Raw genomic sequence first — 25,489 nt, forward strand, 5'->3', positions numbered from 1 at the left:
AATTGGCTCTCATGAGGGCCGCCACAGGAAAGCAAGTCCTAGAGTTACCTCTGCTGCAGGGAATAAGTTCATTAGAGTTAACTGCACCTCAGATTGCAGCCCAAATAAATGCTTCATGGAGTTCAAGTAACAGACACTTCTCAACATTAACTGTTCAGAGGAGACTGTGTGAATCAAGCCTTCATGGTCGAATTGCTGCAAAGAAACCACTACTAAGGGACACCAATAAGAAGAAGATACTTGCATGGGCCAAGAAACACGAGCAATGGACATTAGACCTGTGGCAATCTGTCCTTTGGTCTGATGAGTCCAAATTTCAGATTTTTGGTTCCAATCGCCCAGTCTTTGTGCCACGCAGAGTAGGTGAACGGACGATCTCCGCATGTGTGGTTCCCACTGTGAAACATGGAGGAGAGTGATGGTTTGGGGTTGCTTCGCTGCTGACACTGTCCGTGATTTATTAGGAATTTAAGGCCCACTTCAACAGTATGGCTAACACAGTATTCTGCAGCTATACGCCATCCCATCTGGTTTGCGCTTAGTGGAACTATCCTTTGTTTTTCAACATGAAAATTACCCAACACACCTCCAGGCTGTGTAAGGGCTATTTGACCAAGAAGGAGAGTGATGGAGTGCTGCATCAGATGACCTGGCCTCCACAATCACCTGACCTCTATCCAGTTGAGATGATTTGGGATGATTTCGACCACAGTGTGAAGGAAGAGCAGCCAACAAGTGCTCAGCATATGTGGGAACTCCTTCAAGACGGTTGGAAAAGCATTCCAGGTGAAGCTGGTTGAGAGAATGCCAAGAGTGTGCAAAGCTGTCATCAAGGCAAAGGGTGGCTACTTTGAAGAATCTCAAATGTACATTTTTTTTTGTTGTTGTTAAATTTAACCCTTTTTTTGGTTACTACATGATTCCACATTTGTTATTTCATATCTTTGATGTCTTCACAATTATTCTACATTGTAGAAATAGTAAAAAATAAAGAAAAACCCGTAGGTGTTTCCAAGCCTTTGACTGGTACAATATGTAAATTCGATTTTTTTGTATTTCATTTTCAAGAAATTTGCAAAAATTTCGAAAAACATGTTTTCTCTTTGCCATTATGGGGATTGTGTGTAGATGGTCTGTAATTCAGGCTGTAACACAACACAATTTGAAATAAGTCAAATTTGAAATAAGTACTTTCTGCAGATGTTCAACTAACATATAACCCATAAACCTAACCCTAGCAAGTTGTTGCAGTAGAGAGTGTATTGATAGTACCCTAAAGATGGTCTATGGATGCTTTATCTATCTTTGATTTATGTTATTTAAAAAAAATAAAAAATGATTTTGACATGATTGTTCTGTATGCTACATTAGCTACTTTCTGTGCTGAAAGGGAAGGTACATTTTACAATGTGTTTTGAGACATATGGAATTGAGACTCCCCTGGCCCCTCAAAAAAGTAGATAATCAAATAACCACTCTCCATACACTCCAGTACATTTTCCCATAAACGTTCCACAAACACAGAAAACCTACAACCTGTCTGACCTTGTCGTTTGGAGGTGATACTGTACGTCTCAATGCCAGTTGTTCTGACAGAGCAAAGTGGTTTACAGATCAGAGTGTTTCTCCCTAGACTTCCTCTAAAGGTGAGAGAAAATGTATTTTCTTCCTCAAAACGTCTGTCTTCACTGTCCCTTTGAAATCAGAGTAAGCTCCCATTGATCTGTGATCCAGATCTCTTCCTGGCAAAGACTGTGAGAAGAGCTCTAGACCATACTAGACTTCAACCTCTACTGTACTGTATGCCTGAGAAGAGAAGGTTCTTTTAGCAAGAGAGACATTTTTCCAAATGTCATTGTCATTATTATTAAGAATGCTAGCAAGATGTTTTAAGTCCTGTGGAAAACTTTGACAAAACTCTAGACAACACTTAACACAGCATCTACTGTATGACTGAACAGAGAAGAGTTTGTATACTGAGAGAGACCTTGCTATACAGATTAATGTTATTGTCATTATTGAGATGGCAAGATTTCCAAAGCTAGTCTTCAGTCTCCCCTATGATTCTCTAGAGACCACAAAACCCCCCATTTTTGTCTTTGGACAATTATAAACAATACACGTTCCACTTCTGATTTACACTCCAGTGATACCATGGCTGTGTCCCAAACGGCACCCTATTTCCTATACGGTTCACTACTTTTGAACAGAAATCTACCTCGGTGAATAACACTCTGGTCAAAAGTAGTGCACTGAATAGGGAGTAGGGTTTCATTTCGAACACAACCCATGTCTTTTCTTTCCCCGTATGCGATAAAAGTAATTTCCGGCGTCGCACTCACCCGAGCCTCCTCCATATTTACTTTCATGTCCCCCAGTGAATAATACCATTTCCAATTCATTAAGCAATGCTTTGTTTTAGAGGGCCTGCAAATTAAAGTGAATGGTGTTTCTTTCTGCCCCCCTTTCCGCACGAGTGCTCAGCGTTGAATCGGACTTTATCGCGCCATTCCTAATACACCCCGTTCCCTGGTTTGTCCCAGGTGTCCAGGCTAGCACCCCGTCCAGAGAGTCCAGTCTTGCCACTTGATTTCTTTATTCATTACTCTGCATTAAAGTAACCATGAAAACAAGGGGAAACAGGGCTAGGCTTGGGCAGCCACCGAGGGGCCCGGCGCTGTTGGCGCGTTGGCTTAATCTGGGCTACGCAGCTTGCGGCTGACTGGCTCGCCTTTCAAATGAAGATTATCGATGGAAAATCTCGGCTGAGTTGGCCATAGTCTTTGGGTTTTGAACCAGTGCAGTCGTGTCATGAGTATATGAGTATTATTTTTTTTAAATATTTGTACCTTCTTGTTTTTTTTTTGTTCCCCTCAGAACGAAGTAGCGCTTATAGTAGACAAAAAGGGTCAACTGAAAAGCTTGACTTTTCTTTAATTTGTGGTATGGTTACGTTTTCAGCCAGACACTTCCGGGTGAGCTGCTGATCCCAGTTATTGCCAAGGTGACTATGACCAACACCATGTCAGATCCACCAACACCATGTTAGATCCGCCAAATCTCAATTCTTATCACTTACCGGCTTCCTGTCTCCAGTTAAGCACATCTGATAGGATGTGTTTCATAATGTACGTGCGACTACCGACCAAGGTATTTACAAACAGCACAGGAACAAAATCATCCTTTGTTTGAGAGGGCCTGATCACATCTGTACTGATCACATGTTTGCTAAAAAAATCTGCTCTAAAGCAGTACCCAAATCCATCGAATGTAGTGATCATAATATAGTAGCCATATCTAAGAAAACCAAAGTTGCAAAGGCTGGGCCTAATATAATGTATAAGAGGTCAACTAATACGTTTTGTAGTGATTGCCATGTTGATGATGTAAAGAATATGTGCTGAATATGTGCTGGGTGCAATGAGGAGCAACCACATTTACGCTGCCTTGGCACATTTATGAAATTGTTTATTCCAGTAACTAATAAGCATGCACCCATTAATAAAATGACTGTAAAAACGGTTAAATTCCAGAGGTTTGATGAGGACTTTAAACATTTTATGGTGGAGAAGGATGAGGTAAAAGGAATGGTAAATAAGTCTGGCTGCACAACCAATTGGCAAATGTACTCTAAATTTGGAAATCATGTGACTAAACTGAATAAATAGAAGACACTATACTATGGAAAATATAAATTATATAAAGAATTACAGTAAAAGTCTTTGGAGCACCTTAAATGACATTTTGGGCAAAAAGGCAAACTCCGCTCCATCATGCATTGTACCAGATGGCTAATTCATCACAAAATCTACAGATATTGCCAACCTCTGTTCTTTAATGGAAACTTCTCCAACATAATCCCAGTAGAATCAGGAAAATGTATGCGGATGACTCAACACTATACATATCAGCTGCTACAGTGAGTTAAATCCCATTAAACACTTAACAAATACCTGCAGTCAGTTTCAGAATGGGTGGCAAGAAATAAGTTAGTCCTAAATATTTTTTTTAACTAAAAGCATTGTATTTGGGACAAATCATTCACTAAACCCTAAACCTCAACTAAATCCTGTAATGAATAATGTGGAAATTGAGCAAGTTGAGGTGACAAAAACTGCTTGGAGTAACCTTGTATTGTAAACTGTCATCAGTCGGTAAGCTGGGGAGACATATGTCCATAATAAAGCTCCGATCTGCCTTATTAACAACACTGTCAACAAGGCAGGTCCTACAGGCCCTAGTTTTGTCGCAGCTGGACTACTATCCAGTCGTCTGGTCAGGGGCCACAAAGAAGGACTTAGGAAAATTGCAATTGGGTCAGAACAGGGCAGCAAAGCTGGCCCTTAAATGTACACAGAGAGGAAACATTAATACTATGCATGCCAATCTCTCATGGCTCAAAGTAGAGAAGAGATTGACTTCATCACTACTTGTTTTTGTAAGAAGCATTGACAAACTCCTAGCGCACAGCACGGACACTCATGTATACCCCGCAAGGCATGCCACCACAGGTCTCTTCACAATCCTCAAGTCCAAAACAGGCTATGGGAGGCGCACAGTACAACAGAGAACCATGGTGACATGGAACTCCATTCCGCATCAGGTAACTGATGCAAGCAGAAGAATCTGAATAAAAAAACGGATAAAAATACACTGTATGGAACAGCGGGGACTATGACATGACAAACACACAGGCACAGACACAAGCATGCACATACACATGCTAACACACACACACTACACACTACACACACACACACACACACACACACACACACACACACACACACACACACACACACACACACACACACACACACACACACTTTGGTTTTGTATTTTAGATATGTGGTAGTAGAGTAGTGGCCTGAAGCAACACACTTAATTAATGTGTTGTGAAAAGTGTTAAGAAATGTAATGCCATGTAATATTTTTTATTGTAAAGTTAACTTTTGTAATGCTGCTGGACCCAAGGAAGAGTAGCTGCTGCCTTGGAGAGGATTCTTAATAAATACAAATACAAATACTATAATCTATCCAACTATACACAGTATGATTATAACATGGTGAAACGTATAAAAATACAAAAAGGTAAAGGAGAATTCCTGTTTATCTAATACATACATGAAGATTCATGTCACACGTTATGTCATCTAGGGATGTTACGTTCTGTAGATACTGTTTCGACTCCTAACAGCTAATGTCCCTTGCGGATGTAAAGAGATATTTTGGCCATAGCTCTGTTTTTACAGTTCCAAGTGTTCTTTTTTAGACAATAGTGTGAAGTCCCCTAAAATGTAAACCTATTCAGCTGACGTATAAAGGTAGATTAATCTAAAAAATTGACTCTAACTTTCTAGGACTGATAGTTATATTCTGTATCTTTAGACAGAGGCTTCAAATGCAGAGCCTGTTCTGTTTAAGCTTCATTGTAACATTAACAGTGGGGAGGTGGAAGAGAAACAGTGGGAAAGGTGGACGCAGAGATTGAACCCCAGTCTCTGAGGTTACGATATATAGTACGTGCTTAGATCTAGTAGTGTAGCCACTGGACAATTGGCTCTGCACCGCTTCCTTGTCCAACGTATCAGATGAATACACGATTGACTTACCTACTCTACACCTAACAACTCTATAACAATCACCTTAACTGTTACCAACAACAACAGACAAACTGGTCCAGGTCCAGTGGTCAAGTGTATGAAGTAACCACTCAGACTTCATTGTAGCTTCAATCTCTTGCATGGTACACAGAACACACCCAGACTCTCTCTTCTCCAGGAAGCCAACAATGTCCTGCTTTAATGCACATGTTGCTGTTCACGGAGGGGGCTTTAATCGTTGTTTTTTAAGCCGCTTGTCAATGCTAACCGAAGCTCTGGAGTCTCGTTAGAAACCCAATTCCTGTTCAATTTGGGGCCTTCAACTCGCCGGAGTCTCTCTCTAACCAGGCCCGTTAGTGGAATTTGTTGCTGAAATTGAGCCGCAAGGCGGTTCCAGCCAGGCGTTTAGCAGAGAGGCAGGGGAGACAGCCGCCACGCCGTTTGAGATGCAAGTCAGGCCAGCAGCCCGGCAGAGTAAATCTCTGTTAATAAAGTTCTGTTAAAGGCAAGGGGGACGGTGAGGGAAAGGTGAGGGGCAGCCGGCAGCAAGCAAGGAGAAGAAGGCAGCCGTCGGCCTGGTTACACGTGAGGAAACAACGCACCCCCTGAGCGCAGGATTAAGAGTGCGGGAGAGAAAAAAGTGTGAGTCGGGATAAGGGAAGTTTATAGTCTGAGAAACAGGTCTCTAAAGTAATTTCAAGGGGAGATTTTCCCTGAGTACTCTCGTCGTATTTAGGCATATAACATGTGGAGCTATTTTGCAGAGTCTAAAAAGTTTTTGTCCTCATTGATTAATTGCTTTGTACAAAATTCATCTCAACTGGAGAGTTGGTGACTCTGTTTGTGTCTTTGTGAGCACGGAATGGTTTGTCAATGACGGGACGAACGATAAACCAGTCCCATTTTGTGACTGCATTAATTGTTATCTGTGTAACAACACCCTCGTTGAGCAAACATATTTAGTGATGTGTCCTCTATCTGCTCCACGCTGATTTGCCCAATATAGTGTAGTGTGTTCACAACTAAATGCAAGCTGGAATGAAAGGCGAATAAATGAGAGAGATATGAAACTAATTGTAGGATAATGAAACCCCTGCCTAATTACATACACAGTAATGAAGATCACAGAGTTAGGCAAGGGTATGCAAGGTCAGGATCAGGAGATCGTGTTTTGGACAGATTCATAGCCTGCAACATTTTTGTTGCCTAATAGTAAGAGAATATATAACTATTGAACTCGAGGCAGTAGCTTGTGCGGTACATGATCTAGGCTTCAACACAAAAAAATGGAGTACACATGTTCACTGATCATAATTATAAACAAACATACATGTTTGTTCCTCCCATTTATTTATATATATTTTTCTTGATGCAGGGACTCCGTACCTCAACGTATAATACAGGAAAAGTAATAATATTTTTAAAATACTCTATATATTTATGATGGGTACATTTTCATGGTGCAAAAGAGCACAGATCTGTGCAAAGAATACTGTAAACCTCATTATAATCGGCAAATTAAATCATGCTGCTAGATCTGTGCTCTTCTGCACAATGAAAATGTGGTCCAGAGAGCACAAAGGTGCATCCACCCAAGTGTGTTTTTGTTTTCTAACCTTTTCCTAACCCTTAACCACTCGCTAGCATGCCTAACACTAACCTTATCCTAACCACTTTGTCATTCGGCAATGACATCTTTTTGGAAAAATTAAGGATAATAGGATATAAATTAAAGAAAATCCCATCAATTTTAGAAAAGTACACGTGAGGCTGCCTTATGAGCACAGTATAGACCTGATGACATGTCCTGATTGTATTTAGCTTAAATATGAATGGACAAAATTTAGTAAATCATGCACCACCTGGCCATATACAGTAACTGATATAAAATAGGGTGTGTGCCCGCTTGCTACTTCTATGTAATTTCTGGAATTAATATTAAAATAAGGACTTACTACATGACCATGTTACGCATTAGAAATGAGCTAAACACATTACAAACTAAGAGACTTCTTGTGTGATGTTCATTTGCGAACATAGTCTTATCTACTGGTCAGTTGGCTCGGTATTGGGTTTGTGATGCCATGGGTGGGATCTGAACCCCCTGTTTCCCGCTCAGGAAACCAATGTCTTAACCATTAGGCAAAGTGGACATTTCCTCTTTGGCCAAGGGTGACACTGCTTTAGAAGTCGCGGGCTGGGCAGTCTCATCATGGCTTACCTCTGATACACTGACACAGTCTGTTATGCACATGTCAATGTGCACCTGAAAAACAATCAATCCATTGCGGACATGTTCTGTGTTGTTTGTTGTGTGTGTGTGTAGACCGTTGCCTTGTGAAGCTCCCTGACGTCTAAGGGAACAAATCCTCTAAGCGACTTAACATCTCTCGGCTGAAACAGGAGAGTATCCAGCAGAACTTTGTTGAAGCCCTAGACCACAGTTTGGAGTCCCTAAACCTTGACTCCAAATATGCTGAGGCAGATTGGAAAGGTCTCAAAAATCCGCTGTACTCGACTACAATGCTTGAAACAGTTGGTGCTTCCACACACAAAAACACCAATGCTGGCTGGGCTGGAATGATGCAGGCACTTCTTGATAAGAAACACCAGCCGCAAAGAGCCTACCTTCATGATAACGACTCAAAAAACGGAATTTCTCAACATCCAGTTCAAACTTAGAGCTATGTATGATGCTTGGCTCAGTTAGAAAGCAGAGGAGATTCAATTGTATGCGGACAGCCACGTTACATAGCGTCTCTATGTTTCCCAGGATCCGGCAAGAGCAAATGAGAGTTGATCCGTCATGTAACCCACATGAGAGGCTATAGTAGTGCACTGCTTTTAAAAAAAAGTTTGTCTATGTCCCACAACCTTCAAGAACCTCACCTCTGGTGGGTAGGAGCGTTGGGCCAGTAACCGAAAGGTTGCTGGATCGAATCCCCTAACTGACAAAGTAAAAATCTATTGTTCTGCCCCTGAGCAAGGCAGTTAACCCACTGTTCCCCGGCTGCCGTGGATGTCAATTAGGCAGCCCTGTGCACATCTCTGATTCAGAAGGATTGGGTTAAATACAAAAGACAGATTTCAGTTGAATGCAATGTAGATGTATTTATTTTTTATAATATTATTTATTTTTTCATCCTGAAATGTTCACAATTAAATAAGCACATTTTACATATGAGAAAAAAACACTTGTACTAACAAACATATTGAGCAACTACAAAACAATCAAACATACTGTATATTAAAAAATACTATTAAACAAAACTTGTTATTTTTTTAGGAAAGCTTGCAGGTAAGCATTTCACTACCATATACAGTACACCCTGTTTCCTGAGCGCATGACTGTAAATATATATATATATCCATTTTCATTTTGATGGTGCCATTCAATAGATCAAAGTAAATTGCATTCAGACCACCTTCCTCAATAGGCTTTACAATATCCCCTTTTTAAATAATTACATGTATTTTTAAATATAAATTGAAGTTGGCTTGGTTAATTGTCTTGATTCAGCCTGTTCTCTAGCTATAAGTTAGTCTTAATAAATAGACTCTCCATCTTAGTAAGTAAAATACACCCAAAAATGAATAAATCCCTTGCAGCTATTGAGAACTATTGAGAATAGTTTGACCCTTCTGTAAATTATTCTGTATATTGTATTTTTTTACCTAATACTTTACTTAATATTTAACTGGTATATTATGCACAGTGATCAGAGGGTGATCTTGAAAAGCCATTTATTCATATTTGAATGTAAACCAGAAGATTTTGGCAAAAAAAGTGATCAAGTTTAGTACTAATGGAACCTGTTATGTGTTCTTGAGGAATAGAGTCGTGTCATCTGCTAATTGACTGATTGCCAGTGGACTTCCCACGACATTCCCACGACACCCATGACAGTTCTATGATGGCATGATGGCTAGTGTGCAAGATCACCCAGAGTCCTCTGGGCAGTTTCCAGTCAAAAACAAAGTGAAGCAAGTCTGTGTGCCAGAACCAACCCTGTGCATCATTATATTCTCCGCCATGCTGCAAGATGCCTTTCCTAACGACCACACATTTTGGGGGGCTTTTCAATTTGAGAAGGATACAAGCTGGACTGTTCACAACTTCTTGTTTGCAGATGACTGCGCACAAGCTGCAGGCTCGCATGCCAACTTGCAGACTGCCATTGACCATTCTCATCTGCCTGTGAGAACTTTGACCTCACAATCAGAACAAAGAAGACCAAAATGATGTAAGATGGGGATGTAAGATGGGGAGAAGTCTGTCTATAATAAAACGATGCTCTGCCTTCTTAACAACACTATCAACAAGGCAGGTCCTACAGGCCCTAGTTTTGTTGCACATTGACTACTGTTCAGTCGTGTGGTCAGGTGCCACAAAAAAGGACTTAGGAAAATTGCAATTGGCTCAGAACAGGGCAGCACAGCTGGCCCTTGGATGTACACAGAGAGCTAATATTAATAATATGCATGTCAGTCTCTCTTGGCTGAAAGTGGAGGAGAGAATGACTTCATCACTACTTTTATTTTTGAGATTTATTGACATGTTGAATGCACCGAGCTGTCTGTCTAAACTACTGGCACACAGCTCGGACACCCAAGCATACCCAACAAGACATGCCACAAGAGGTCTCTTCACAGTCCCCAAATCCAGAACAGACTATGGCAGGCATACAGTACTACATAGAGCCATGACTACATGGAACTCTATTCCACATCAAGTACCTGACGCAATCAGTAAAATTTGATTTTAGAAACAGATAAAAAAACACCTTATGGAACAGCCGGGACTGTGAAGCAACACAAACTTTGGCACAGACACATGCATACACACACACACACACACACACACACACACACACACACACACACACACACACACACACACACACACACACACACACACACACACACACACACACACACACACACACACACGATAACATACTCACTATACATACACATGGATTTAGTACTGTAGATATGTGGTAGTGGTGGAGTAGGGGCCTGAGGGCACACAATGTGTTGTGAAATCTGTGAATGTATTATAATGTTTTTAAAGTTGTATAAACTGACTCCATTTTGATGGACCCCGGGAAGAGTAGTTGCTGCTTTGGCAGAAGCTAACGGGGATCCATAATAAATACAAACACAAAACAACTTGCTCATGGTAAGCCTTACGTGGACCCAAACATCTCTGTGAGAGGTCAGAACCTGTCACCTGTGGAAAAAAATAACCTACCTTGGTACCACTCTGTCCCATGCTTTTCACATAGAGGATGAAATAAACATCAGGATTGCCAAGGCTAGTGCAGTCTTTGGCCATCTGTAAGATTCAGTGTGGGAAAGGACAGGCATCAAACTGGAAATTCAACTGAAGTTCTACCAGGCTGCTAGGGTTGGGCTGTATCCTCATACCGTTTCTGTACCATACCTGGTTATATGGTATTACCGGAAGTGCACACAAGGGGCGCTGTTTTTTTTTTTTTAAATGGGCAAAGGGATCGAATGTGGAGGGGATTGAATGTTTCTGCTGTGACCAAGAAGCTTGATCTTGACATCTAGTCACTTAGCTAGCAAGTTAGCAAACCAAATGCATAACTGGAGTCCTGAGCTGGATATCATTTATTTTTTAGAATAATATTTAACTTATAGTTAGTTATAAGCAGTGGCGTAGCACGCACTCCGCGGGCTGCCCCCAACCCCCAAAAAATGAAGTCTCGTTTTTTTAACGGTATTTAAACTCATACAGTTGGTGTTCTGAAATACCCCCGTATACGGTATAAATGGTATATCGCCCAAGCCTACTACCAACCCTTATGGCTGAAAAACCGGGACAGTCTACCAATGCCCTGCCAGGAAGCTTAATCACTTACACCAAAACAGTTTGAGGTGGCTCCTAAGGATCAAATGGCAGGATATAATCACAGACATTGAAGTCCTTAGCCATGCCGACATGTTGTGCATTCCATCACCGCTCATGAAAGCACAGCTCAGATAGCCGGCCGTGTGACCAGGATGCCTGTTACTCCCTAAGCAGATCTTATTTGGAGAGCTGGAGAGTGGGAAGCGAGCACAATGTGGGCAGAAGAAACTTAACAAAGACAGGGACTCCCTCAAGAGCTTTAACATTGATCTCATCCGGAATCGTGCTACCACCTCTGAATCCAGGAGTGCCAAAAATGCTATAGGGAATAGACAACAGTATCAGAATCAACAGATCCGTCCTTCAGGAGACTGCGGCCAACACATCATGCCCAGTATGCCACAGAGTGTTCCGGGCTCAAATTGGCCTCATCGGCCATCTGCACACTCAGTGTACCCCAGTCCCATTCAAATGAATCGTGTCATGGTCATCATCAACCTATGATGGATGAACAAGGTATGTGTGTGTGACCCCGTTTGACCATTCGCTATAGGCTGGTATATCTAAGGCCAATTGCCTCTTACATGGATTAATAATTCTGTTAAAATGACAAATAAGATAACAATACAGTACTAGAGTTTTGTTGCTCCTCATGGACATTCTATTTTCTGACAGATGACTCGTGTTTAGTTGAAGTTACGCTTGCAATAAGCCTCAATGAAATCTCAGCCATTTTTCTTAGATGATGAAATTCAAACAGTCATTCTTCCATTCCCATAAAACGAAAGAGAGAGAGCAACAAGAGAACAAATAGGGGGGAAATTAGGAAGCATTTATTAGCCTACGAAGACTGTGGTATTCAAATATGCCCTGCTATTCTCTGCACTTTATTTAAGAGAGAGAAAATGGGGTTTTAACAAAGAGCTCCCTATTAACGACACCTCGGGGGCAATGTCAATGGGATTTGTTTCTGAGCCTCTCCAAACCTCGCCTCTCACAAACCGACTCCAACTGTTTCATTAAGATAAATTACCATATATACATGCAAACAAGCTCTTGTTGATGTTGATATGCTGTTTTTTTTTCTACGCTGGTAATAAAATACAACATATTAAGAGAACTAGGAGGCTCCTGGGGTGTTACGCAAGAGTGTGCGTCTTGTAATGTCTTGTAATAACGAAACGTGCATTGACGCCGTACAGGGGTTGTATTCAATTATGTACATAAACCCTAGTACATTTTTTTTCTCTTTCACCATTGTAATAAATATCTATTTTTGAAGATATAGGAATGCAATTATTAACGTCTACAATTGTATTTGCCAAATATATTCTATAATAGACACCTTAATGCATACTTGTAAAATATATTATGTGAACTGAACAGAAACACACAAAAAGATATCATCTTATTTTCCTTAAAGAGGCAATCTGCAGTTGCTATATTCATTTTTGGACTTTAATTAATAATAACAATACAAAACGTGTACCCATTGATTCATTAAGAATATTACTTATAAATACCTCATGAGCTTAGTTCAACTGTCATACCGCATCAGAATCTTGTTTGGGCAACAAGATTCTCTATGAAGTCAGGATTCACAAAGTCAAACACAGACTGCACTGCGCATCTCGCCCACAAAATGTACTCCCAGTCTGTCATCATTATTGTGTTGATTGATTAATTCCAGTTACAACATTTGCATTGAAAAGGCAGCCTAGCCAGCCAAATGCGAATGTATACCAAATGTTATCACGTTCACATTTTCTCCTGAAACAAACAAATGGACTATAAATACATAACGTTACCAATTAGTTTACCCTGACCAGATGGACAGGGTGCATATGTAGCGTGGTTCGTTCTGCGTTGTGTCATTTCATGAGGACACTGCCACAACTGGAGGTCTGCTTGTTGGATTTTTATTTGTCCCTTGCTCGAAGAGAAAACATACACGATGTTAGCCCTTGGCGCAGTCACAGCTCTCAGGCACCTCGCTAACTGAAGGTCAGGCAAGAGAGAGCACCCAAAAAGAAATAACAGGTGCTGCTGCACACATTCAGTGCACGACAGCACATAACAATACAAGTAAAATGATATACAACATAATTCAGACAAAATAAAATGCCTCCCTGCGCACTGAAGAGACAACGCACAAAATGTTAGCCCTTGGCTTAGTCATAGCTCACCTACGTGAGCACATGGGAACTCACTCAAACACTGTCCCAAGTACCCACAAGTTACAATAGTTACCCTAGCTAGCGAGCTCGAAAATACCTTTTACCATGCAATATGTACAATATAAATATTTAACAAAAGTCATCCAACCTTTACAGCACATTGTGTAACATTACCATGGTTTTACATTGAAAAATAGCGGAGCCAAGGACAACATACCTCGCTAACTGAAGCCCAGGCAAGAGAACAATTGGAGCTAACTGAAGGTCAGGCAAGAGAGAACAATATGGTAACGCAGATACCTCACGATGGACCAAACCAAAATAAGCAAAACTTTTACAATCAAGTGTAGTTACAATATGAAAAAGTGTTTGCACACAAAAAAAATAACATAGCTATGCAGCTGTAATGAAATAAGAAACACACTGAATTTGTCACGCCCTGACCTTAGAGAGACTTTTAATTTCTCTATTTGGTTTGGTCAGGGTTTGATTAGGGTGGGCATTCTATGTTTTCTTTTTCTTTGTTTTAGGCCGAGTGTGAATCCCAATCAGAGGCAGCTGTCTATCGTTGTCTCTGATTGGGAATCATACTTAGGCAGCGTTTTTCCCACCTGTGTTTTGTGGGTTGTTATTTTCTGTTTAGTATCTGTTTACCTGACAGAACTGTTCGCTTTCGTTTTGTTACTAGGTTCAAGTGTCTTTGATCAATAAAATCATGAACATTTTCCACTCTGCGCTTTGGTCCACTCATTCCGACGAGAGCCCTTACAGAATTATTATTATTAAATTATTTACATCTCCTCTTGACCTGGCCTATTTCAACTGGTGTTTGTGTGCAACTTTGTGCATATCTAGGGGAACAACATCACATTGCTACACATAGTCTGTAGGCTATTATTAGTAGACTAGAGTTGATCAGACTGAAAAAAAGTCAATCCCGTACACCATGACAGATCTTTAATGTTTAGGTGTAGCCTAGGCTGCTGCAAAATTTATGTAAATAGTTTTTGCATGTGTCTCTCCGGAGTGTTGACGTGTTATCAAGTTTACTAAATAAATACCGGAGGAAATCGTAGCTTACCTGAGCACTCCCGGAAAAATTTGCTTCGTCAACGTTTTTAATCTCGCTTTTAATGATGATGCGATGGACATTATTTAATCATTCTTTATTGGACATCCCGAGTGGTGCAGCACTACATCAATCATTTTTTGATTTCAACATCCCAGAGAAGACACAAGAATCTTCCATATGCTCAGCAAGTAAAGAATCGTAATGCGCAAATACATCTGCAAGCTCCTTGTCATTGCCATTGTTAGCGAAACTTTCTCTCTCATCATGCCCCTAAGTAAAAGCCCATTTTTGCAGATATGCTTCTTGTGACCCTGTTTCTTCCCACCTTCTTGTTGTGTTGCGCAGTTTGAATACACAGACCTTCGTCCATCACATGGTCAATGCAGCTTTTTCCAAGAAAGGGTTCTGAAAAAAAACACTCCTCCGTCTCCTGTAGTTTGAATAAGCTTATTTGAATTGAATAAAATCCCCCAAATCCTCAACAATTACTCTTCGCTCTCAATCTCTATCAAATATGTAACCAACTCACCAAGCTTCTTAACACATAGAATTACCATAGTGCTCTGCAGCACAACCCCAATACGCCACGCTAGGTTCGTTCTCTGATCCTGATCCTTTGATTTGATTGACAACATGTCAGTTCATATTGCAAAAGCTTTGATTGATTGGAGAATGTCCTCCGGAAGTGGTTATAAATACCATGTAGGTCTATGGAAGGTCGTGAGACCTATCAGCCTCCTAAATTTTGGACAGAAAAAAGCTGTCCTTCAGCTACACCATGGTGCTATCCTTGAGTGTGTTGTTGAGACTACTGTAGACTTTCATTGCAAAACAGTGTGTTTTAGTCAGGTATTTGGTGACATGAAAATATTTAGTATAGTTTAATAATTGTACATTTTTCTGAAATTCACTCAGTAGGATGGTCCTCCCCTTCCTATTCTGAGGAGCCTCTACTGCCTCAGCTTTTTACTAAAACAGGGGCGAGGAAAACACTTTTATACTGCTGATTGCCGCTTTAACCCTTTAGACCCCAATTTAATTCTAGAACGCTGCTGTAGATTCCTGAGAATTTGAGAAAAATATAATTTTCTCGAACATTTCAGACAAACAGACAGACAGTCTTCCATTGTGTAAAGACACTCGCTATCAAAAAATATTAACTCATCCCAACAAAAAATTTATATTTAAATTTCACTAAGTTACCCACTGAAAATGTACCATGTATAATATATTATACATTTGTAAATAATAATACAAAATGTGACCAGAGGACAATATTCAGAATATATTAGATTGACAACAATTCTTACTTCTCTAACAATGTAAAAATTCTAACAACTATTCAGAGACTTTCAAAATGTAGATATCTTCTCTCAATAAGACATAGTACAGACCAGGCCTGAAACAAACTGTAGAAATAGTAGTCTACTTTGACAACAATTCAGCAAATGCAACAAGTATTAGATAAACAGATAACGAGAGAAGATACAAAACACAACTACTGTTCAAAGCCAATAAAAAAAATGACACAATTTCCCTATTAGATTTGTTGGACAAACTCATGTCACACTGTCACTTTAGTGTTTGCATTTAGCCTACAACATGCCATGAAACTTCTTGAAGCATGACCCTACCCTACAAAGTGGCACAAAATGTAAAAATAGTACTTTGACAACAATTCAGTAAATGCAGTGTTAGAGAGCATTCAGATAACAATTCAAATGCAACCACACAAAGTAGCCTAAAATACAAACAACTAATCAGAGACTATTTAAAAATCTAAATAAACCTCAATAATACTTAGTACAGACTAGGCCTGTACAGCAATTCAATTCTTATTTTTTTTAAATATATTTTCCTTCTTTATTGTTTTCCCTTAACCCTACCACGCCTCCCCTAATTGGAGTAAACTAATGGACGACAACACTTAGGCTTCTACTTCCAGCTTATACATACTACAGTGAGGGAAAAAGTATTTGATCCCCTGCTGATTTGTACGTTTGCCCACTGACAAATAAATGATCAGTCTATAATTTTAATGGTAGGTTTATTTGAGCAGTGAGAGACAGAATAACAAAACAATCCAGAAAAACTCATGTCAAAAATGTTATAAATTGATTTGCATTTTAATGAGGGAAATAAGTATTTGATCACCTCTCAATCAGAAAGATTTCTGGCTCCCAGGTATCTTTTATACAGGTAACAAGTTGAGAATAGGAGCACACTCTTAAAGGGAGTGGTCCTAATCTCAGCTTGTTACCTGCATAAAAGACACCTGTCCACAGAAGCAATCGATCAGATTCCAAACTCTCCACCATGGCCAAGACCAAAGAGCTCTCCAAGGATGTCAGGGACAAGATTGTAGACCTACACAAGGCTGGAATGGTTGGTGAGAAGGTGACAACAGTTGGTGCGATTATTCGCAAATGGAAGAAACACAAAATAACTGTCAATCTCCCTTGGCCTGGAGCTCCATGCAAGATCTCACCTCGTGGAGCTGCAATGATCATGAGAATGGTGAGGAATCAGCCCAGAACTACACGGGAGGATCTTGTCAATGATCTCAAGGCAGCTGGGACCATAGTCACCAAGAAAACAATTGGTAACACACTACGCCGTGAAGGACTGAAATCCTGCAGCGCCCGCAAGGTCCCCCTGCTCAAGAAAGCACATATACATGCCCGTCTAAAGTTTGCCAATGGACATCTGAATGATTCAGAGGACAAATGGGTGAAAGTGTTGTGGTCAGACCATTTGGTGAGACCAAAATGGAGCTCTTTGGCATCAACTCAACTCGCCGTGTTTGGAGGAGGAGGTATGCTGCCTATGACCCCAAGAACACCATCCCCACCGTCAAACATGGAGGTGGAAACATTATGCTTTGGGGGTGTTTTTCTGCTAAGGGGACAGGACAACTTCACCCTATCAAAGGGACGATGGACGGGGCCATGTACCGTCAAATCTTGGGTGAGAACCTCCTTCCCTCAGCCAGGGTATTGATAATGGGTCGTGGATGGGTACTCCAGCATGACAATGACCCAAAACACACAGCCAAGGCAACAAAGGAGTGGCTCAAGAATAAGCACATTAAGGCCCTGGAGTGGCCTAGCCAGTCTCCAGACCTTAATCCCATAGAAAATCTGTGGAGGGAGCTGAATGTTCGAGTTGCCAAACGTCAGCCTCGAAACCTTAATGACTTGGAGAAGATCTGCAAAGACAAGTGGGACAAAATCCCTCCTGAGATGTGTGCAAACCTGGTGGCCAACTACAAGAAACGTCTGACCTCTGTGATTGCCAACAAGGGTTTTGCCACCAAGCACTAAGTCATGTTTTGCAGAAGGGTCAAATACGTATTTCCTTCATTAAAATGCAAATCAACTGATCTTTTTTTTTTTACATGCGTTTTTCTGGATTTTTTTTGTTGTTATTCTGTCTCACTGTTCAAATAAACCTACCATTAAAATTATAGATGGATAATTTCTTTGTCAGTGGGCAAACGTACAAAATCAGTAGGGGATCAAATACTTTTTTCCCTCACTGTATATATGTACATTTTACAGACACATTACATTTTACATTAGTTATCTTTTTTCTTCTGCTGTTTTTTGTCCCACCCTTCAGCTGCCCTCAACCCTATCTGGACCCTCTCATTCTAAAATGATTTGCCGAAATTGTTGCAACCCTTATTACTAGCCTGTTCAACCTCTCTTTCGTATCGTCTGAGATTCCCAAAGATCGGAAAGCTGCCACGGTCATCCCCCTCTTCAAAGGGGGAGAGACTCTAGACCCAAACTGCTACAGACCTATATCTATCCTACCCTGTCTTTCTAAGGTCTTCTAAAGCCAAGTTAACAAACAGATGAACGACCATTTCGAATCCCACCATACCTTCTCCGCTATGCAATCTGGTTTCAGAGATGGTGTACCTCAGCCACGCTCAAGGTCCTAAACGACATCATAACCGCCATCGATAAGAGACATTACTGTGCAGCCGTATTCATCGACCTGGCCAAGGCTTTCGACTCTGTCAATCACCACATTCTTATTGGCAGACTCGACAGCCTTGGTTTCTAAAATGATTGCCTCGCCTGGTTTACCAACTACTTCTCTGATAGAGTTCAGTGTGTCAAATCGGAGGGCCTGTTGTCCGGACCTCTGGCAGTCTCTATGTGGGTGCCACAGGGTTCAATTCTTGGGCCAACTCTTTTCTCTGTATACATCAATGATGTCGTTCTTGCTGCTGGTGATTCTATGATCCACCTCTACGCAGACGACACCATTCTGTATACTTCTGGCCTCTTTGGACACTGTGTTAACTAACCTCAAAACGAGTTTCAATGCCATACAAATCTCCTTCCGTGGCCTCCAACTGCTCTTAAATGCAAGTAAAATAAAATGCATGCTATTCAATCGATCACTGCCCGCACCTGCCCGCCCCTCCAGCATCACTACTCTGGACGGCTCTGACTTAGAATACGTGGACAACTACAAATACCTAGGTGTCTGGTTAGACTGTAAACTCTCCTTCCAGACTCACATTAAGCATCTCCAATCCAAAATTAAATCTAGAATCGGCTTCCTATATCGCAACAAAGCATCCTTCACTCATGATGCCAAACATACCCTCGTAAAACTGACCATCCTACCGATCCTCGACTTTGGCGAAGTCATCTATAAAATAGCCTCCAACACTCCACTCAACAAATTGGACGCAGTCAATCACAGTGCCATCCGTTTTGTCACCAAAGCCCCATACAATACCCACCACTGCGACCTGTACGCTCTCGTTGGTTGGCACTCGCTTCATACTCGTATCCAAACCTGGAGCCAGGGGGTTATCTACAAGTCTCTGCTAGGTAAAGCCCCGCCTTTTCTCAGCTCACTGGTCATCATAGCAGCACCCACTCGTAGCACGCGCTCCAGCAGGTATATCTGACTGGTCACCCACAAAGCCAATTCCTTCTTTGGTTGCCTTTCCTTCCAGTACTCTGCTGCCAATGATTGGAATGAACTACAAAAATCACTGAAGCTGGAGACTCTTACCTCCCTCACTAGCTTTAAGCACGAGATGTCAGAGCAGCTCACAGATCACTGCACCTGTACATAGACCATCTGTAAACAGCCCATCTATCTACCTCATCCCCATACTGTATATTTTTTTTTTATCTTGCTGCTTTGCACCCCAGTATCTCTACTTGCACATTCATCTTCTGCACATCTACCATTCCAGTGTTTAATTGCTATATTGTAATTACTTCGCCACCTTGGCATATTTATTGCCTTAACTCCCTTATCTTACCTCATTTGCACTCACTGTATATAGACTTTTTGTTTTCTTTTTTTCTACTGTATTATTGACTGTTTGTTTTGTTGTATGTGTCGAATTGCTATGCTTTGTCACGAATACCACCGAAGGTGGCTCCCCTTCCAGTTCGGGTGACGCTCGGCGGTCGTCGTCGCCGGTCTACTAGCTGCCACTGATCCCTTTTTCCTTTTCGTTTGTTTTTGTCTAACTGTTTTCACCTGTTCCTTGTTGGGGTTTTGGGATGGGTGTTATTTAAGTTCATTTAGCCCGCTGGTGTTTGTGCGGGCTTGTGGTTATTTGACGTTAGTGGTGTTTGTTGACTTTTGGGTTTTTCGCTGTCCGGTATTTTGGTAACAGTGGTTTTGGGTTTGTTTGTGCCTGTGTTTTGGGCTTCACCCATGTTTGTACCTGTTACTGTGCTTGAGTACATTAAAGCGTTTTTTCCCGTCTACCTGCTCTCTGCGTCTGACTCCACACCCATCACTCTCCCGACGTTGCATGCTTTATCTTGGCCAGGTCGCAGTTGCTAATGAGAACTTGTTCTCAACTAGCCTACCTGGTTAAATAAAGGTGAAATAAAACCTTTATATTCTCATAGTTTCTACAGATTGTAAATTAAAGCTGAACATTTTTACCAAGAGTATCATTATATTATTGATCGATTGACTATGGCTTTTCAAGTTACCCAGCAGTGCTATTTGCAGACATAGTTTTTGGTAAATGTTGTGATTTTTCAGCCGTTCCTGAACCTGCGACCAAAAACAAGCAACAAAAATGTGCAGTACCAAAACATGATCTAATGATTCTGTCTAATCGTAGCAAAATCTGCAGAGTTGGAGTGGTTGTATCTTCCATATACATAATGTTCTATTGGTCGCAAGAACTAATACTTTTAATTGTAAGGCCTGGGTGTCGGAGTGTGGAGTCAACACGCAGGAAACAGCAGGTGCCAATACAAAATGTTCTTTAATGAACACGGACCAACTAGTCCACCCTACTAACACACTGGGTGTACTATATAACCAAGCCCAGACACGGGGGGGAAAGGAACACAGTCCAGAAAAACGTAGCACACAACCAACACCACTACTACTTACAATCCCGCACAAAGAAACATGCGGGCCGGCTGACTAATAAGCCCAACTAATTAACCCTAATACACCACAGGTGAACCCAATAACCACATAGGGTGGGGGAGAAAAGGATCAGTGGCAGCTAATAGGCCGGTGACGACGACCGCCGAACGCCACCCGCACGGGAAGGAGAGCCTGCCTCGGTCAAAGTCGTGACAGTACCCCCCCTCTGACGCGCGGCTCCCGCAGCGCGCCGACACAGGCCTCGAGGTCGACCCGGAGGACGAGTTGCAGGGCGATCCGGATGGAGGCGATGGAAATCCCTCAGCATCGACGGATCCAAAATGTCCCCCACCGGTACCCAGCACCTCTCCTCCGGACCGTACCCCTCCCAGTCCACGAGGTACTGAAGGCCCCTCACCCGGCGTCTCGAGTCCAGAATGGCCCGTATCGTGTACGCCGGGGACCCCCCGATGTCCAGAGGGGGAGGAGGGACCTCCGGCACCTCACCGTGCTGCAGGGGACCAGCTACCACCGGCCTGAGGAGAGACACATGAAACAAGGGGTTAATACAATAATAGGAAGGGAGTTGCAATCGATAACACACCTCGTTTATTCTCCTCAGAACTTTGAAGGGCCCTACACACTGCGGACCCAGCTTCTGGCAGGGCAAGCGGAGGGGCAGGTTTCGGGTCGAGAGCCAGACCCTGTCCCCCGGTACAAACACGGGGGCCTCACTGTGGTGGCGGTCAGCGCTCCTCTTCTGCCGTCCACTGGCTTGTTGGAGAGATTCCTGGACGGCCCTCCATGTCTCCTTGGAACGCTGCACCCATTCCTCCACCGCAGGAGCCTCGGTCTGGCTTGGATGCCATGGTGCCAGGACCGGCTGGTACCCCAATACACACTGAAAGGGGGACACGTTAGTAGAGGAGTGGCGTAGTGAGTTCTGGGCCATTTCGGCCCAGGGAATGTATCTCGCCCACTCCCCTGGCCGGTCCTGGCAATACGACCGCAGAAACCTACCCACCTCCTGGTTCACTCTCTCCATCTGCCCATTACTCTCAGGGTGATACCCGGAGGTCAGGCTGACCGAGACCCCCAAACGCTCCATGAACGCCCTCCATACTCGGGACGTGAATTGGGGGCCCCGATCAGAAACGATGTCCTCCGGCACCCCGTAGTGCCGGAAGACGTGGGTGAATAATGCCTCCGCAGTCTGTAGGGCTGTAGGAATACCGGGTAACGGGAGGAGACGACAGGACTTCGAGAACAGATCCACAAACACCAGTACCGTAGTGTTCCCCTGAGACGGGTGAAGATCGGTCAGAAAATCTACGGACTGGTGCGACCAAGGCCGTTGTGGAACGGCGAGGGGTTGTAACTTCCCTCTAGGAAGGTGCCTAGGAGCCTTACTCTGGGCGCATACCGAACAGGAGGAAACATAAACTCTAACGTCTCTCGCCAAGGTAGGCCACCAATACCTCCCCCGAAGACTCCCCACCATCCTCTTCACCCCAGGGTGACCCGAGGAGGGTAGAACGTGAGCCCACCGAATCAATTTGTCCCGAACACCAAGCGGCACGTACTTCCGTCCCACCGGACACTGAGGAGGAGCGGGTTCCGCCCGTAACGCCCGCTCGATGTCCGAGTCCACTTCCCACACCACTGGTGCTATCAGCCTTGAGGCGGGAAGGATGGGAGTGGGTTCGGTGGGCCGATCGTCCGAGTCGTAAAAACGGGACAGTGCATCCGCCTTTACGTTCTGAGAGCCCGGTCTATATGTTAACGTAAACTGAAATCGGGTAAAGAACATGGCCCACCTTGCTTGACGTGGGTTCAGTCTCCTAGCTGCCTGAATATACTCCAGATTCTGGTGGGCGGTCCAGATGAGAAAAGGGTGCTTAGCCCCCTCAAGCCAGTGTCTCCACACCTTCAGGGCACTGACCACTGCTAACAACTCCCGGTCCCCCACATCATAGTTACGCTCCGCTGAACTGAGCTTCTTCGAGAAGAAAGCACAGGGGTGGAGTTTTGGTGGCGTACCAGAGCGCTGTGATAGCACGGCACCTACCCCAGCCTCGGACGCGTCCACCTCCACTATGAATGCTAGAGAGGGATTCGGATGCGCCGACACGGGCGCAACCGTGAACAGCGCCTTCAACCTGTTGAAAGCTCCGTCCGCTTTTGCTGACCACTGCAGCCGCACCGGACCCCCCTTCAGCAGTGAGGTAATGGGAGCTGCTGCCTGACCAAAACCCCGGATAAACCTCCGGTAGTAGTTGGCAAAACCCAAAAAACGCTGCACCTCTTTTACCGTGGTCGGAGTCGGCCAATTACGCACGGCCTTAAAATGCGGTCACTCCCAACCACCACGCCCGAGGTGGAAATGCGATAACCTAGAAAAGAGACGGCTCGTTTGGAGAACACACACTTCTCATCCTTGACATATAGGTCATGCTCCAGCAGTCTACCAAGCACCTTGCGCACCAGAGACACATGTGCGGCGTGAGTGGCTGAGTAGATCAGAATGTCATCGATATAAACAACCACTCCCTGCCCGTGCAGGTCCCTGAGAATATCGTCTACAAAGGATTGGATACCGGCTGGAGCATTCTTTAACCCATATGGCATGACGCAGTACTCATAATGGCCCGATGTGGTACTAAATGCGGTTTTCCACTCGTCTCCTTTCCGAATACGCACCAGACTATACGCGCTCCTGAGATCCAATTTTGTGAAGAACTGCGCTCCGTGAAATGATTCCATTGCCGTAGCAATGAGAGGTAGTGGGTAACTAAACCCTACGGTGATGGCATTTAGACCTCTATAATCAATACACGGACGCAAACCTCCCTCCTTTTTCTTCACAAAAAAGAAACTCGAGGAGGCGGGTGAGATGGAGGACCGAATGTACCCCTGTCCCAGAGACTGTGACATATGTCTCCATAGCCACCGTCTCCTCTTGGGACAATGGGTACACGTGACTCTTGGGAAGCGCAGCGTCTACCTGGAGATCTATCGCACAATCCCTTCCCGGTCGATGAGGTGGTAATTTAGTCGCTTTCTTTTTACTGAAAGCGATTGCCAAATCGGCATACTCGGGGGGAATGCACACCGGGGAACCCTGGTCTGGACTTTCCACCGACGTGGCACCGATGGAAACTCCCAAACACCTTCCAGAACACTCTTTTGACCACCCCTGGAGAACTCCCTGTCTCCACGAAATTTTAGGATTGTGCCGGGCCAGCCAGGGAATCCCTAGCACCACTGGAAACGCAGGTGAATCAATAATATAAAAGCTGATACGCTCCTTATGATTCCCCTGCGTCACCATGTCCAGGGGGACCGTGGTCTCCCTGACCACCCCTGACCCTAATGGCCGGCTATCTAGGGAGTGCACGGGAAAGGGAGAATCTATCGGCACAAGCGGAACCCTTAACCTAAGAGCGAGTCCGCGATCCATAGAGTTCCCACTGCGCCTGAATCGACTAGCGCCCTATGCTGGGAAGAGGGGAAACATTTCAGGAAAAAAATCAAGACAAACATGTGACTAACAGGGGGTTCTGGGTGAGTTTGGTGCTGACTCACCTGGGGTGATCGAGAAGCGTTCCGCCTGCCATCTCGACTCCCAGACGGACCCCCCCAGCACTGATCGGCCGTGTGTCCTCTCCGACCACAGCTGGTGCATGGAGAGCCTCCTCCTCCGGTATCCCTCGGCCCAGCCCCTACCAACTCCATCGGAATTGGAGCGGAGGAGCTGGGTGGTGGAACGTACAGGACCCTCTCAGAACGCCCGCGGGCAGCCAGCAGATTGTCCAGACGGATGGACATGTCAATCAGCTCATCCAGAGAAAGAGCAGTGTCCCGACATGCTAGCTCCCTGCGGACGTCCTCCCGGAGACTACACCGGTAGCGATCAATAAGGGCCCTGACGTTCCACCCAGATCCTGCAGCCAGGGTCCGGAACTCCAGCGCGTAATCCTGGGCGCTCCTCTTCTCCTGCCTAAGGTGGAACAGTCGTTCTCCCGCCGCTCGGCCCTCTGGAGGATGGTCAAATACGGCCCGAAAACGGCGGGTGAACTCTGGGTAATGCTCCTTCGCCGAGTCTGGGCCATTCCAGACTGCGTTGGCCCACTCCAGACCACGACCCGTGAGGCAGGAGACGAGGACACTCACCCTCTCCGCTCCCGAGGGAGTGGGTCTTACGGTGGCAAGGTACAGTTCCAGTTGGAGTAGGAACCCCTGGCACCCCGCCGCCGATCCATCATAATCCCTGGCTGGAGGAGCCGAAGGCGGAGAGAGGAAACCACTCCTCTCCCATCGGTCCATTCGCTCCATCATCGAATCCATCGCTGATCCAACACGGTGGAGAACAGTGGTA

Source organism: Salvelinus fontinalis, chromosome 35 (assembly GCF_029448725.1).
Source record: "Salvelinus fontinalis isolate EN_2023a chromosome 35, ASM2944872v1, whole genome shotgun sequence".
NCBI lineage: Eukaryota > Metazoa > Chordata > Actinopteri > Salmoniformes > Salmonidae > Salvelinus > Salvelinus fontinalis.